This window comes from Hippopotamus amphibius, chromosome 2, assembly GCF_030028045.1.
Source record: "Hippopotamus amphibius kiboko isolate mHipAmp2 chromosome 2, mHipAmp2.hap2, whole genome shotgun sequence".
Classification (NCBI taxonomy): Eukaryota; Metazoa; Chordata; class Mammalia; order Artiodactyla; family Hippopotamidae; genus Hippopotamus; species Hippopotamus amphibius.
Window position 1 is genome coordinate 47,635,761 of NC_080187.1, and position 12,498 is coordinate 47,648,258.

The 12,498-nt window shown below is 36.7% G+C and overlaps 1 non-coding gene across 1 annotated transcript; it reads left to right on the forward strand.

The window, feature by feature from the left end:
• The first annotated feature begins 6,886 nt into the window (after positions 1–6,886).
• LOC130847434 (U1 spliceosomal RNA) lies at positions 6,887–7,050 on the forward strand. The gene has a single exon (XR_009052197.1). It is a non-coding gene; the product is annotated as a U1 spliceosomal RNA (small nuclear RNA).
• Positions 7,051–12,498: the final 5,448 nt, after the last annotated feature.

Genomic DNA, 12,498 nt, shown 5'->3' on the forward strand with positions numbered 1-12,498 from the left:
AGGCCTGTATTTAAGTTACTTGGCCTTTCAGGGAGTAGAAGGCACCTAGATCTTGAGTCCTCTGTCACCCCATGCTGTGTCACATGGCCAGCCTCAAAGCCAGCATAACCTTTCAGGTCCACATGTTCCCTCCCTGTCTATTATTTCTTTCTTTGACCACATTTGACTCTTCTTGTTAGGTTGCCCCCGTCCTTTGCCAGAACCCTCTGCCCCTGGCTCCTCAGACAGTGATAGGATTTCGTCTTTGGCATCATGTCATGTCCCCAACACGGCTGTCAGTCCCTCGTGCATGCCTCTTCTCTCTGTCTCTCCCGCCTTCCTCCACCCAGCTTGGGAGGCTTTTATTCTTTGTCCAGGAAGAGTTATTGTCCTTTCATAACTGAATGAAACACATTCCCCATTCCCCAAACTATTTCCCTACACTACTCTAGGACTTACAATTTTGAAATCAGAAACAGAGCCAACTGCTTGAAAGCAGGGAATGGAAAAGGGTAGAAATAGCAACTAGGGGAAAAAATAAACAAACATAGATTAGGATTTCTAAAAATGCTATGTTTCTAAACAGTCATGAATTACTTCATTTTTCTTATTTCCTAGAAGGGATTTGTATGTTAAATGCGTATGTTGACATGCATTTTGACCTTAATATGTGTTTGTTTTATTCTCACTCACACCTTTCACCCTCTTACATCCTTAATTATTTTATTGTTTCATATAAATGCCCCCTGAAAATCACCTTGATCTTTATTCGTGTTGCCTGTTTCCCATTCCAAATATATCTGTATTCCATGGCCTAACTCAAAGGCCATTATTTCCTAAAAACCTTCCCTGATATCCTCTGATAATAGAAACAGCCCACCTTTTTGAACAGAGTACTTTGTGTGTTGACTGTGTGCCAAACTGAGTGATACTGAGCAAATTCCTTCCTAACCCCTCACTTGTAAAAGATGGATAATAAATGTCTACTCTATGACATTGTTGACAGGATTCAACAAACAGGGACTTATTGTTTAGACAGTCCTAGGCTAGAGTAGGCATTCAATAAATGGCAGTCATTAGCATAATGATATTAATAATATAAAATAATGTTTTATGGTATTTATCTTTTAGTTTTTCTTATGGTGAGGTTTCACCTTTTGAGTTTCCTCTTGAAGAATTTACTCTATCTAGGAATATATATTGCCACGATTCAACACAGCAATCCATAAATGGTTATTTATTGAATAAATGAATCAATGAATGAATAAATCAAGAGGATAATTCAGTGAAGCAGTTTAGATCTGTGCTACAGTGTGACTCAAAATCATGGAACTTAGGTCTCTATCCATTGTTCCTCTGAATTAACCTCTTTCCAAAAGCATGATTAGCCACCAACATATTCACTGTCTCCAATCACCGCATAATCCTACTTGCCAAAAAGTCTACATTTCTGCATGAAACCAGCCACCACCCTGAGGTGTTCAATTCCCATATCTTTTGCTCTGACCACTCACCATCAAGAATCCAAACCTGACAGATCTCCTTCACCCTGTTCTATGCATCCTCTAACATGACCTCACCAGCCATTTATTCCCCAGCTCCCAAGGCTCTTGGCTATGTTTTGAAGCTCTCAAGCTATTATCAGTAAGTGTGCCTATATTCTCAACCTGTACTCTAAATAGTTTCTTCACCTTCTGGTTCTAACAGAAATGTGTCCCCTGAGGAGAGGGACCTTACATACCCTTTAGGTAAAGGTGTTTTTTTTCCCCTTATTTGTACATCATGTAGTTCAGGGAGATAAGAGGAATCTTTTTTATTAGGTGAACTTTTAAAATTAGAACATTTTTTAAAATAAAGAGAGGTACTAAAAATCATACCAAGACATTAGGCTTAAAGTAGGACTGTCTCTGGTAGTTATCCACCATTGCCACTTGCAAACTATTTCTTTTCTTCAGCCTTCGATAATTTCATTTTCTCCAATATATGTGACATCATGTTTTGACAATTATTTACCTCTCCTAGTGTTTCTCTTTCTTGAGACTACCAGTTTCTCTTCCTTATATTAGGCCCTGAAACATAATTGAAATTCATTCAGCAGCTCTCTCACTACCTTCCTTTCCTCCACGACTCCTGTAACAATCACAACACCCTGAATTCCGACTTCTTTGACATCCTTCTCTCCTCTGATCCTTTTCTTCAGTTCAACCTTACCCTCCCACTCACATGATCAGATATTAGACCTAAAATTCATCAGTAACACACATCAGCTACAAATACGGGTTTCCAACATCCCATTACCCTCCTATCCTTGCAGATCACTTACACTAGTATTTCTACTCCAAAAATGACCTTCTTTTGTGAGAACTGGAATCTACTTCTGCACTATCCAACAGCCTATTCTTATTTGTACTTCTCTCCTATCTATACTGGCTCCACAGTCTAGCATTATATCCACTCTTTCACAAGCATGCTTAAAGAACTCAACCCTTCTTTCCCTCCATTGTATATACCTGGCCAATCCCCAACTGAGATTAAATTATAAAAATCTATTTATCCTACTTCTGTGCTCAAGATATTGAATATAGCCTTAGGAAATTGAAAAAAAAAATCTGATAGGTCTTCTTTCAAATTTATGACCAAAAATTTCAAATAGACATTCAAACTTTCATTGTCCTACAATATATCCTTGGTACTTCTCACTCTTTATCATGACTGTTTCACACTCTCTCCTTACTCTTCAAGTCTCACATAATTCTATAACTGACTCCTAGGCAATGAATGACCCAGCCATAAATCTCATCAGAAAATCTATCCAGTACTTCATTTTTTTCTTTACTAATTACTTTAACCTACCTGATAGTTCCACATATTTTTTCTTCTGTAAAATTGAAACATTCTGCTGATGTTTTCTAATGAGACTTTTTTATTGTAATACTTTCCCTTCATAACTGGTTTGTCAGGTTCTCACTCTATCTCCCTGGACACTCCCAGTTTCTGTTTTTGGATCCTTGACTTTCATGCCCATTTTAAACATTGAAACATCGATGGACATTTCTTTCTGTCCTCTCCTCCTCCATCTATACACTATACCCTCCTCCTAAGTGATCTCATTCAGTCTCTACATTGAGGACTTTGAAATTTTTCTCTCTAAAATCAGTTCTACTTCAAGATTCATATCATCTCCATAAATTCAGTGCTTATTGCTTGCTTTGCAATATAAATTTGCAATATTAATCTTCATTTGGCATTAATGTCATTGCAGACTTAAAATAGTCAAACAGAACTATTGATTCTTTTTGCCCACAATTATATACCATCCCACTCTCAAGTCTTCTTCATTGTTACTGAAGCAGCTCCCAACCTGTTACTCAGCCACAAACCTAGAGTCATCTTTGATTACTTTCTTCATACCCTATTTATATCCAACCCGCCAATAATTCTGCCTAATATATCTTCAAACTGTAACACCTCTCTGACTGTATCTCATTATTTCCACCACTAACTTTGTCTGAAATTATTAAAACAACCTTCTAACTGGTTGTCATCCTGATGAAAATTATGACACTCTCTGCATCCTAATGGCAGCCAGAGTGAATTTTCACTCATCAACACAGAGCCATGTAAAGTCTTCCAATTGCAATCAAAATAAAATCCAAATTGCTTTCTCATCTACCTTGCTAGTTCTGGTTTACCCACATATACCAACTGTGCCCCTTCCAAAAATGGTAATATTTCTGTCAGCTTAAAAGCCAAGCTCTTTCCCTTCCCTCACTGTTCTTTCTAACACTGTTCTCCAAAATGTTCTTTCATAGCTGGCTCTTTTTCAACATTCAAGTCTCATCTCACTTCAAATGTTACCACTTCAGAGAGGTCCTCCCTGACCATCCTTGTCTCACTATCATATTTCTCTATTTTGTTTGCCTCATCAAGCTTGTTAATAAGTTATTTGTTACATATATTTGTTCATTTTGCTGTTTTTTGCCTATATCCCCCACTCCAGCACAGGTAAGGATTCTGTTTTGATTATTCACTTTTTCTATCTCTGCACTTAAAAGAATGTGTGTTACATAGGTAGTGCTTCAGAAATTGTTTTTGGTGTTAGAATTTTCTTAACCAGCTTGAAGTGATGGTTTTAATGGAAATGTAAGATAGTGATACCCAAAGTAACAAAAATAACAACAAAATAAGTCTCAAAAATTCAGGCAAGTGAACGTATGGGGAAAGGCTTGAACCACAAAATTATAATTTTCCTCATTTGGAGACAAATGTATAAGCAGAATATTAAGAAAAGAACTAATATCGAGAACGTATATGTATTTTATAGGCGTGGAGATCCATGAACAAGCAAACCAATATCTCTAATTTTCACTCTTCTCACCTTTCAATCATTTAACAAATATTATTGAGTATATATTATGTCAGGTACTGTTTTAGCTGATGTAGCCTTAAAACTAGATTAAAAAAAAAAAGATACACAAATCCCTGACTTCATAGAATTTACAGTTTACTTTTGATTATTGTCTTTCTCAGTGACTGGAACGTAAACTCCAAGAGAGTAGGGATTTCATCTATTTTGTCCCCAGCTGTACCCAGCAACTGTCACAAAGTAAGTGCTCAGTAAAATTCATTAAAGAATAACAGTAAAGTAAGGCAGGTAGACTGCTGAACATTTTTATGAATTTAATATACATTTTGATTAAGCTAAATAACGTTAAAACACTCACTACCTTCTCTTACCTCCTCAGCAACTGAAGGATGCTACTCAATTGTTTTAAGAGATGCTATTTCTTTTGCTCCCAAATTATATCAATGTCATGAAAATAAACTTTACGTTATAAATATGTGAAAAAGTTTTAGAAAGATTTTCACAGCTTGCTCTCCAGAACTATTGTCACCTCAGTTCTACCCACGCTTGCCCAAATGATGCAGCACGCCAGTCTTAATTAATGCCCAGGGTTAAATGCCACTGGTATAAACTCGCTAATCTGTTATTTAGAACACTTGGGACCCGTAGAACAAATGAACTCTTGCCTATAGCAGCTGATAAGAAATGTGCTCTCTACCTCCCCATGAGGGACAGCTCCGTTCTTCACCTCTGTAAACTGAGCCCACTGAGTGACAAATCAGAACAGATGACTTCAGAGTTGGTTAAATCACTGCCTTTATAGCAGCAAGCACCACAGTGCACAGAAAAGAAAGAACTTTTCCCAGACGTTACCTAGACTAGTATTCGCTTCAAGTTCTTTTCCTGAAAGCAAGAAAGAAACAAGAAAAAAGATTAGCCTCATTGCAGAAAAAGCAGTAAAAGACCCTGGCAACACTGTTTCCTCTCATGGGTTCCCATCCGCAGGGACCGAAGGCTTGTGTTACCCCTCCTTCAGGAGCCCTTCTCCAGTCAGGTCCACACGCTGTGAGTCCCAGATCTATTTCTCGGGCTATGTTTGGCTGACTGGTTATTTCACTTTCTTTTTGCTCTACTCATCTTAATCTGTATACCCCAGTGAGGTGAAAACAATCCACATAGAACTAGACCATCTTACAAGACTCATTGTTTAATTTTCTCTTTCTGAATAATTCATAACGTCTTTCCTGCGAGGTTGCCACACATTCAGGTTTCCTGCACACAGTGTCTTCGTTCTGTGGAAGACAGAACAAGGGGGCTCTGGATCCTGATCACCTCTTGACTCAAGGATTGATGCCAGGTTTGAGTGCCTATTACCAAAAGCTTCGGCATCATTCAGGCTGGTCTACTCATGGCCTTGCAGTTGTCCCACACTTATTTCTCCCTCTGCGCCGTTGCTCTTGTCTTTCCTGGACTATTTATCTTCCTCCATCCTCCTTGCCCAGTTCCAGGCCTATCAACTACTTGAGTCTACCTAGGCACTCTCTCATTCTCATAACTCTTCCAGTGATTTGTCTACCCACTTATTTGTCTTTATCTCTTATCACCATGCTCTATTCTTACATCCTTGTTACTAGTTTTAACTAAGTATCCAAATAAGTATGTGTCCCTTATTTCTAGTAACCTAGTGTACTAGTCGGGGTTCTCCAGAGAAACATAACCAGCAGGATGTGTGTGTGTGTGTGTGTGTGTGTGTGTGTGTGTGTGTGCGCGCGCACTTACATAGATAGAGATAGAGATTGATTTTAAGGAATTGGTTCATGGAATTGGGAGGCTTGACAAACAAAATTTACAGGTTAGGCCAGCAGGCTGGAGGCCCAGGGAAGAGTTGCAGCTCAAGTTCAAAGGCAGTTCAAAGGCAGAATTCTTTCTTGCTCGAGCGAGGTTGGTCTTTGTTCCATTAAAGCCTTCAACTGATTGGATGAGTGTCCTCCCCTCCCATTTTGGAAGATAATCTGCTTTACTCAAAGCCCACTAATTTAAGTGTTAATCTCATCCAGAAAAAAAACCTTCAGAAATATCCAGAATAATGGAATAATGTTTGGCCAAATATCTGGGCACTGTGACCCAGCCAAGTTGTCATATAAAATTTACCATCACACCCAGCAACGTCATTTGTGTAAAATAAAGTCAATGTGGGGCTTCCCTGGTGGCGCAGTGGTTGAGAATCTACCTGCCAATGCAGGGGACACGGGTTCAATCCCTGGGCCAGGAAGATTCCATATGCCGTGGAGCAACTAAGCCTGTGTGCCACAACTACTGAGCCCACAAGCCACAACTACTGAAGCCCACACACCTAGAGCCCATGTTCTGCAACAAGAGAAGCCACCACAATGAGAAACCCGCACACCACAACAGAGAGCAGCCCCTGCTCGCCACAACTAGAGAAAGCCCATGCACAGCAACGAAGACCTAATGTAGCCAAAAAATAAATAAGTAAATAAAGAAGAAAATTTTAAAAATAAATAAATAAATAAAAATAAATAAAATAAAGTCAGTGGGTTAAAATTTACCTGGCAAGGGAGATACTGTGATCACGAAGGTGGTTTTCCCAGGGCGAGGCTTATCCATTGCATTTTGGATGTGCTGACACCTGCAATTTTCCCAAATATGGTAAACTCAGCTGCATAATTTGTGGTAGTGGGGGACTGCGTTTGCACTTTCCCTGGATTTTCCTGCATTTTAAAAGCGAGCTTTTGGGACTTCCCTGGTGGGCCAGTGGTTAAGACTGTGATTCCACTGCAGGGGGTACAGGTTCAATCCCTGCGCGCAGCCAAAAAAAAAAAAAGTCAATGTATTGAATGTATGTGTGAATAGCCTTTTGGGATTAATAAACCAAATTCCTACAGAGTTGGACACCTAGCCATCCTTTCAGCTTCATTTTCCATCACCCTTTCCTTGCTTTGTGCATATGCCATGCTTCTTCCTGAGAGGGGCTTTTGAATGTGCTGTACCTATGGTTCAGATGCTCTTTCCTTTTCACCTAACTCCAACTTGTCCTTCATTCAGTTGTAACTTTCCCAAGGAAACCTTTCGAAGCCTCCAGACTAATTTAGTTTTCCCAACCCTGTGTTCTCATAGTATAGAATACAATATGTTTGGTAGCACAGTTATTTATTTTACATTATTTGATTAATGTCTGTCTTTCACACTTCACTGTAAATTTCATGAGAACACAGACTATGTCCATTTTTGCTCACATTTCTATCCCTGGATTCTAGTAGAGTGTCTGATACATAGAAAGTAATCAATACATTTTTGTTAATCATTACATTTTTAGTAAAATGAATTAATAGCCAAGGAGATTAATATTGCTTCCCTTATAGAATGCTTCTTAAAAGGCAGATGGCACCTATACAGTGTTCAAAAATCAGATCAAAACAGGAGCAAAGTCAAGCTAAAATTAATTCTGTACATACGAGGCTAAATCATCAGTCTATCATCTATCTGAACTGCCTGCTTATGTTGTTACAGACATGGTCTCAGCATCAGTAACTTTACTGGCCATCCAATATCAGATAAAGACAACTTTGCCATTAATTAACACATTCAGAGTATGTTATTTGAAGTGAGAGACAGAGAGAGAGAGAACAAGATCTTAAATTTAAAGTCATTGACCACAGGTATAGTTTCCAGGCAACAGTTGATATATAATTAATTAGTAATGTATGAACCAGTAAATATTTTGGAGTCAAAAATGTTTATCACTTTCAGGGCTGTATATTGTAGAGTCCTACTCAAAACAAAAATTTAACTCTGAATACTTCAAACTGTTTGCATAAATCATCCCTAGATATATTTAGTGTAAACAAAGATATTCTATCAGTTTCAACCTGGCTGTGAGTATAATTTTTGACCTTTACTGAGATTGCTGCCTTTCTCTATTTTTCACCCTTGAATTGAAAATACAAAGATTTGCCTGTTTCAAACCTACCCAGTTTTGATAATTTCACATACAAGGTAAAGTAGAGTAAATAACACATCTCAATGTCCCACTTGAATATTTTGATAATCCCTCTCATCCCCATGTTTTGTCCCCTTACTCAGATTTCATTTTTAAGTAGCTATTTTGTTTATTTATTTAACTTTTGTATGTCTTTATTTCTTCATTTGTAAAGTAGGAAAAATAAGAGTATATAACCCACAAGACTATTCTGAGAATTAAGTAAAACTCTGTACCTAAAAATGCCTTGTTAACTAAACAGTATTTTTTAAATTGAGATATAATTTACATATAATATTATATTGGTTTTAGGTGTACAGCATAATGATTTAATATTTGTATATATTGTGAAATGATCACCACAATAACATCCATCACCACATATAGTTACAAATTTTCTTTCTTGTGATGAGAAATACAAGTAAATAGTACTTTAAAAGTAGCTGTGCAATTATTACAAATTGAAATATTTTAAATAATCTGTTTGGTATGTAATTGTCCAATCAAATAGTTATATAGATGTGCCTATATTGCAACAATATTAAAAAAAGTTATGCCTAAATTATCAAGCAAATTATACATATACATAATCCCTATACTCTATACCAGTCTTCATCTTAAATAGTCTGTTCTGCCCCAATGAGTATTTCTTAAAACAAGTTAATGTATAGCCAATCAATAATAGAGGACTGAAGTCAGCTTAACACACAAATTGACTTGGTCAATATGCTACCTTCCTGAGTACATTAATATTTTGCTCTGGGAATAATAACTACAGCTGAAGGCAAAGGATACTAATACACTTGAAAACAGGGAGTTGGGCTGGAGGAACACAATACTGTGTAAATGTCCTAAAAGTAATCGGTTTAGCAAACATAGAGTAAAAACAAATGTGTTTTTATTGTGGCAGAGATATTGCTAACTAGAGAATTCCTTCATATATCCCCCAAATCTTCACCTAGGCTCAGTAATACTTTTTAACTTCTACTCAACTTAATGAATCCCTTCAGCAAACCCTGTTAGTAAGTATGCAGCTTTGGTGATAACAACCATGCAGTTTAGTACTAAAAGCATGGGCTTTAGAAGCAAACAGACTTGAGAGCAAATTCTGGTCCTATCAGGTGACCAGTCTTGAGTGAATCTCTAACCTCTAGAAGCACCGTTTGTTCATCTAGATAACAGAGCTAATAATATTATCTGTCTCTGATTCACCCTGAGGATTAAATGACATAATTCTTGTAAAATATCATGCATTGTAATCTCTGCATTTAAACTATTTTTGAGACAGAGTAAATATTAACAGTGTGTGTAGTCATTTCACTGACAGTTAGTTGATTTACGGTTTCCTGCTCTTTGGCTTTTTCTATACAACATAAGGTATTTGCGTGTTTTTAAGCTGTGAAAATGGTTGCCCCACCCCTGTGTGAACAAAATTCAGCACATTGATTTTCATTCTATGTTGCTATGTTTTGTTAAACAAAAAGTTTGACCTCAGTTATCTGCATATTATCTGCATTTAAAAAATGAAAGTATTGCCTGATAGGGATTCCTGTTCTAGATAATTAGCTCAGCTCTTTATTTCACATTTGTGCTTAGCCTTAGCATCTCAACCTTCCTTACCATACTATGTCCTTAAGTGTGACTATATTCAAACATTTATTGCTGATATTAAAACCACCAAAATGCAGATATCGTTATGTTCAAGGAGATTCCAAAGCATGTCCCAAACCTGATGCTTAGATCTAAACCACTCAGCATGTTTGGCAAAATACTCAAAACACAGCTATCTGTTTTTGGAATAAGTGCCCCTCTCCATTCTAGTTAATTGAAAACAACTCTAAATTGCCCTCCTGAGCATAAAGAACCAGGGATTAAGATATAGTAGCAGAAAATTATCAGGGTTTTAAAGACTTATATAAACAACACAGTTGTTTGAGCGGGTGACAAATAAATTCAAGCTCCCCAGGACACACTTGTTTAGGATTTTCCCAATTAGGCATTTTATTTGATCTTCGGGTCTGGGTGAGCCACAATTCTCTCGAATTGAAGAGGAGATTAATGGACCAGAGACAATGGCTAATTCATCTCCAGGGCTTTGTTTATTGCTTGTCTTTGCTAATTTAATACTGTTATTTCCAAACTTAAATAAATCAAAATGAGAATTGGGCTAGGGCAGCACATCTTGATGAGCTACGCAATCACAGGGTGATTCTTCAACCCCCCCACCTTTACCTTAGGTATCTTTACTTGAAAATAATTCTCCCTCTTTGGAGAGGTATAAGTAGTAAGGGAATAACACTTTGCATATTATCTCGATTAAGTCTGCTCATTGGTGGCAGGGAGGATGGAGAATAACTTAGCATATTTACAAAGAGACTGAAGACACAGAAATTTCAAAAGGGTTTCAGTTGGGGGAACTGATTGCTCACAATTGCTTAGAGGAGAATGAATACCAATATGGGGCACAGATAAAAGAAAAAGCAGGTTTTTCTTAATGATGGCTCTAGAATCTAAAATGAAGCACAGCAGGTTGGCAAGTCCCACAGAGTTGGCTTTTTTTTTTTAAGGTATCTCATATCTGTGGACTAACAAACTTTGTTTTCTATTCTTGCATGCCTTCACCTTTGAATTTGGGAAATTCACTTTGTAAATGCAGTTTCAATAGAAGAGAAATGATGATTTTCCTTCCTTGTTGAAAAAGAAATTAAAATAACTTTTTTATCCTACCTCAATAAAAAGACATTAGCTAATTCTCTGAATATCAGCAAACTAAGCAATACAAAGAAAATACACATTTAAAGAAAAGGAAGGGCACATATAAAAGCTTTAACTCCTAGTCCTTCACCTTTTTTGACCAGAGTGTGAATTCTGGGCTAAGATGTTGCCAGCTGAACAGCTGAACATTTAGTAATCTCAGGGTGCCACACTTTTAGATCCATTTGCATTAGTTAAAAAACAATTTTTTTTTCAAGGTCTTCCACTCCTTAAAAAACTTCTTAGCCACCAAGCACTGTCTTCAAGCAATATGGAAATTTATGGCAAAGTCCTTATAATTCTAACTCATAAACATTGTCCCATGTCATGCACAAATAATAGAATCTAAGCTGTTTTTTTCTTTTAAACATCTAGCAAAGTGCCTTTATTTGCTTGTTCACAAAGTCTAATGGTTATACAACAATTGAAAATAATTTAAAAGCAGTCCATCTCCAATGAAAGAAAACACAATGATGATAATTAAAGTTTATTAGGTTTGTAAAGAACCTAACAGATTATCTTGTCTAAAAGCACATTAAAAAATGTTTGTTTCCCCTAACATATGGGGAAGGGAGAACCAGGTCCCCAACAGCCGCATAACAAGTCCATATTAAATCTAGTTGCCTTTTTATTGCTTTATGCAAAGATTCTCATACAATCTTACTTGCAAAATTTTTATCTTTCTTTTCTTTTTTCTTTCATTTTATCTAACTACAGGGAGAACAGTCTGGGAATTGAATGTTCCTTTGCCATGCTCTATCCTGAGTGCTTAGTCTGTACAAAGTAGGTAACATCTTGATGACAAAGAACTGTGATTTGATTAATTTTCTCTCAGTCCTGTTTCCCTCTTATAATCTTAACTTTCAGTTGAGTTCCTGTTTTTAAAATTTCCATTCTCAGGCAACATTCACACTTTATGAAAATAGCCATACTTTCCAAGGGCTAATTGAAACTCTACAGCTTGTATTACATCTTTTAGCAAAATGGTTAAATTATTTTATTTCAGAACCAAGCCATGGGGAATTTCAAAGTTATCAATTTTCCCAATTAAAGCTTACAAACACTCATTAAAAAAGCATCCCTTCTTCTATGCACAAATATTTATTGCATACCTGATAAATTACAAATTATTATGGTGGTAGATACAAACTGTGTAGAAGACTTGAATCAGATATGGAAACGTCCCTATTTGGGATTTAGTAAAGATGATATAATCTTTACACAAATAATTAAAATAGAAAGCAGAAATATCCATGCATTTTGAAAGGCAAAGAAAATATTATGGGAATTCAGAATAAAGGTATTTAACATATTTGGAGTACTTACTAGGTGCCAGGCAATACTCTAAAGGCTTTACTTGCATTGCATTAAGTATTTTAATCCACACAACTACCATATGAGTAAGTATTATTATTTGTAT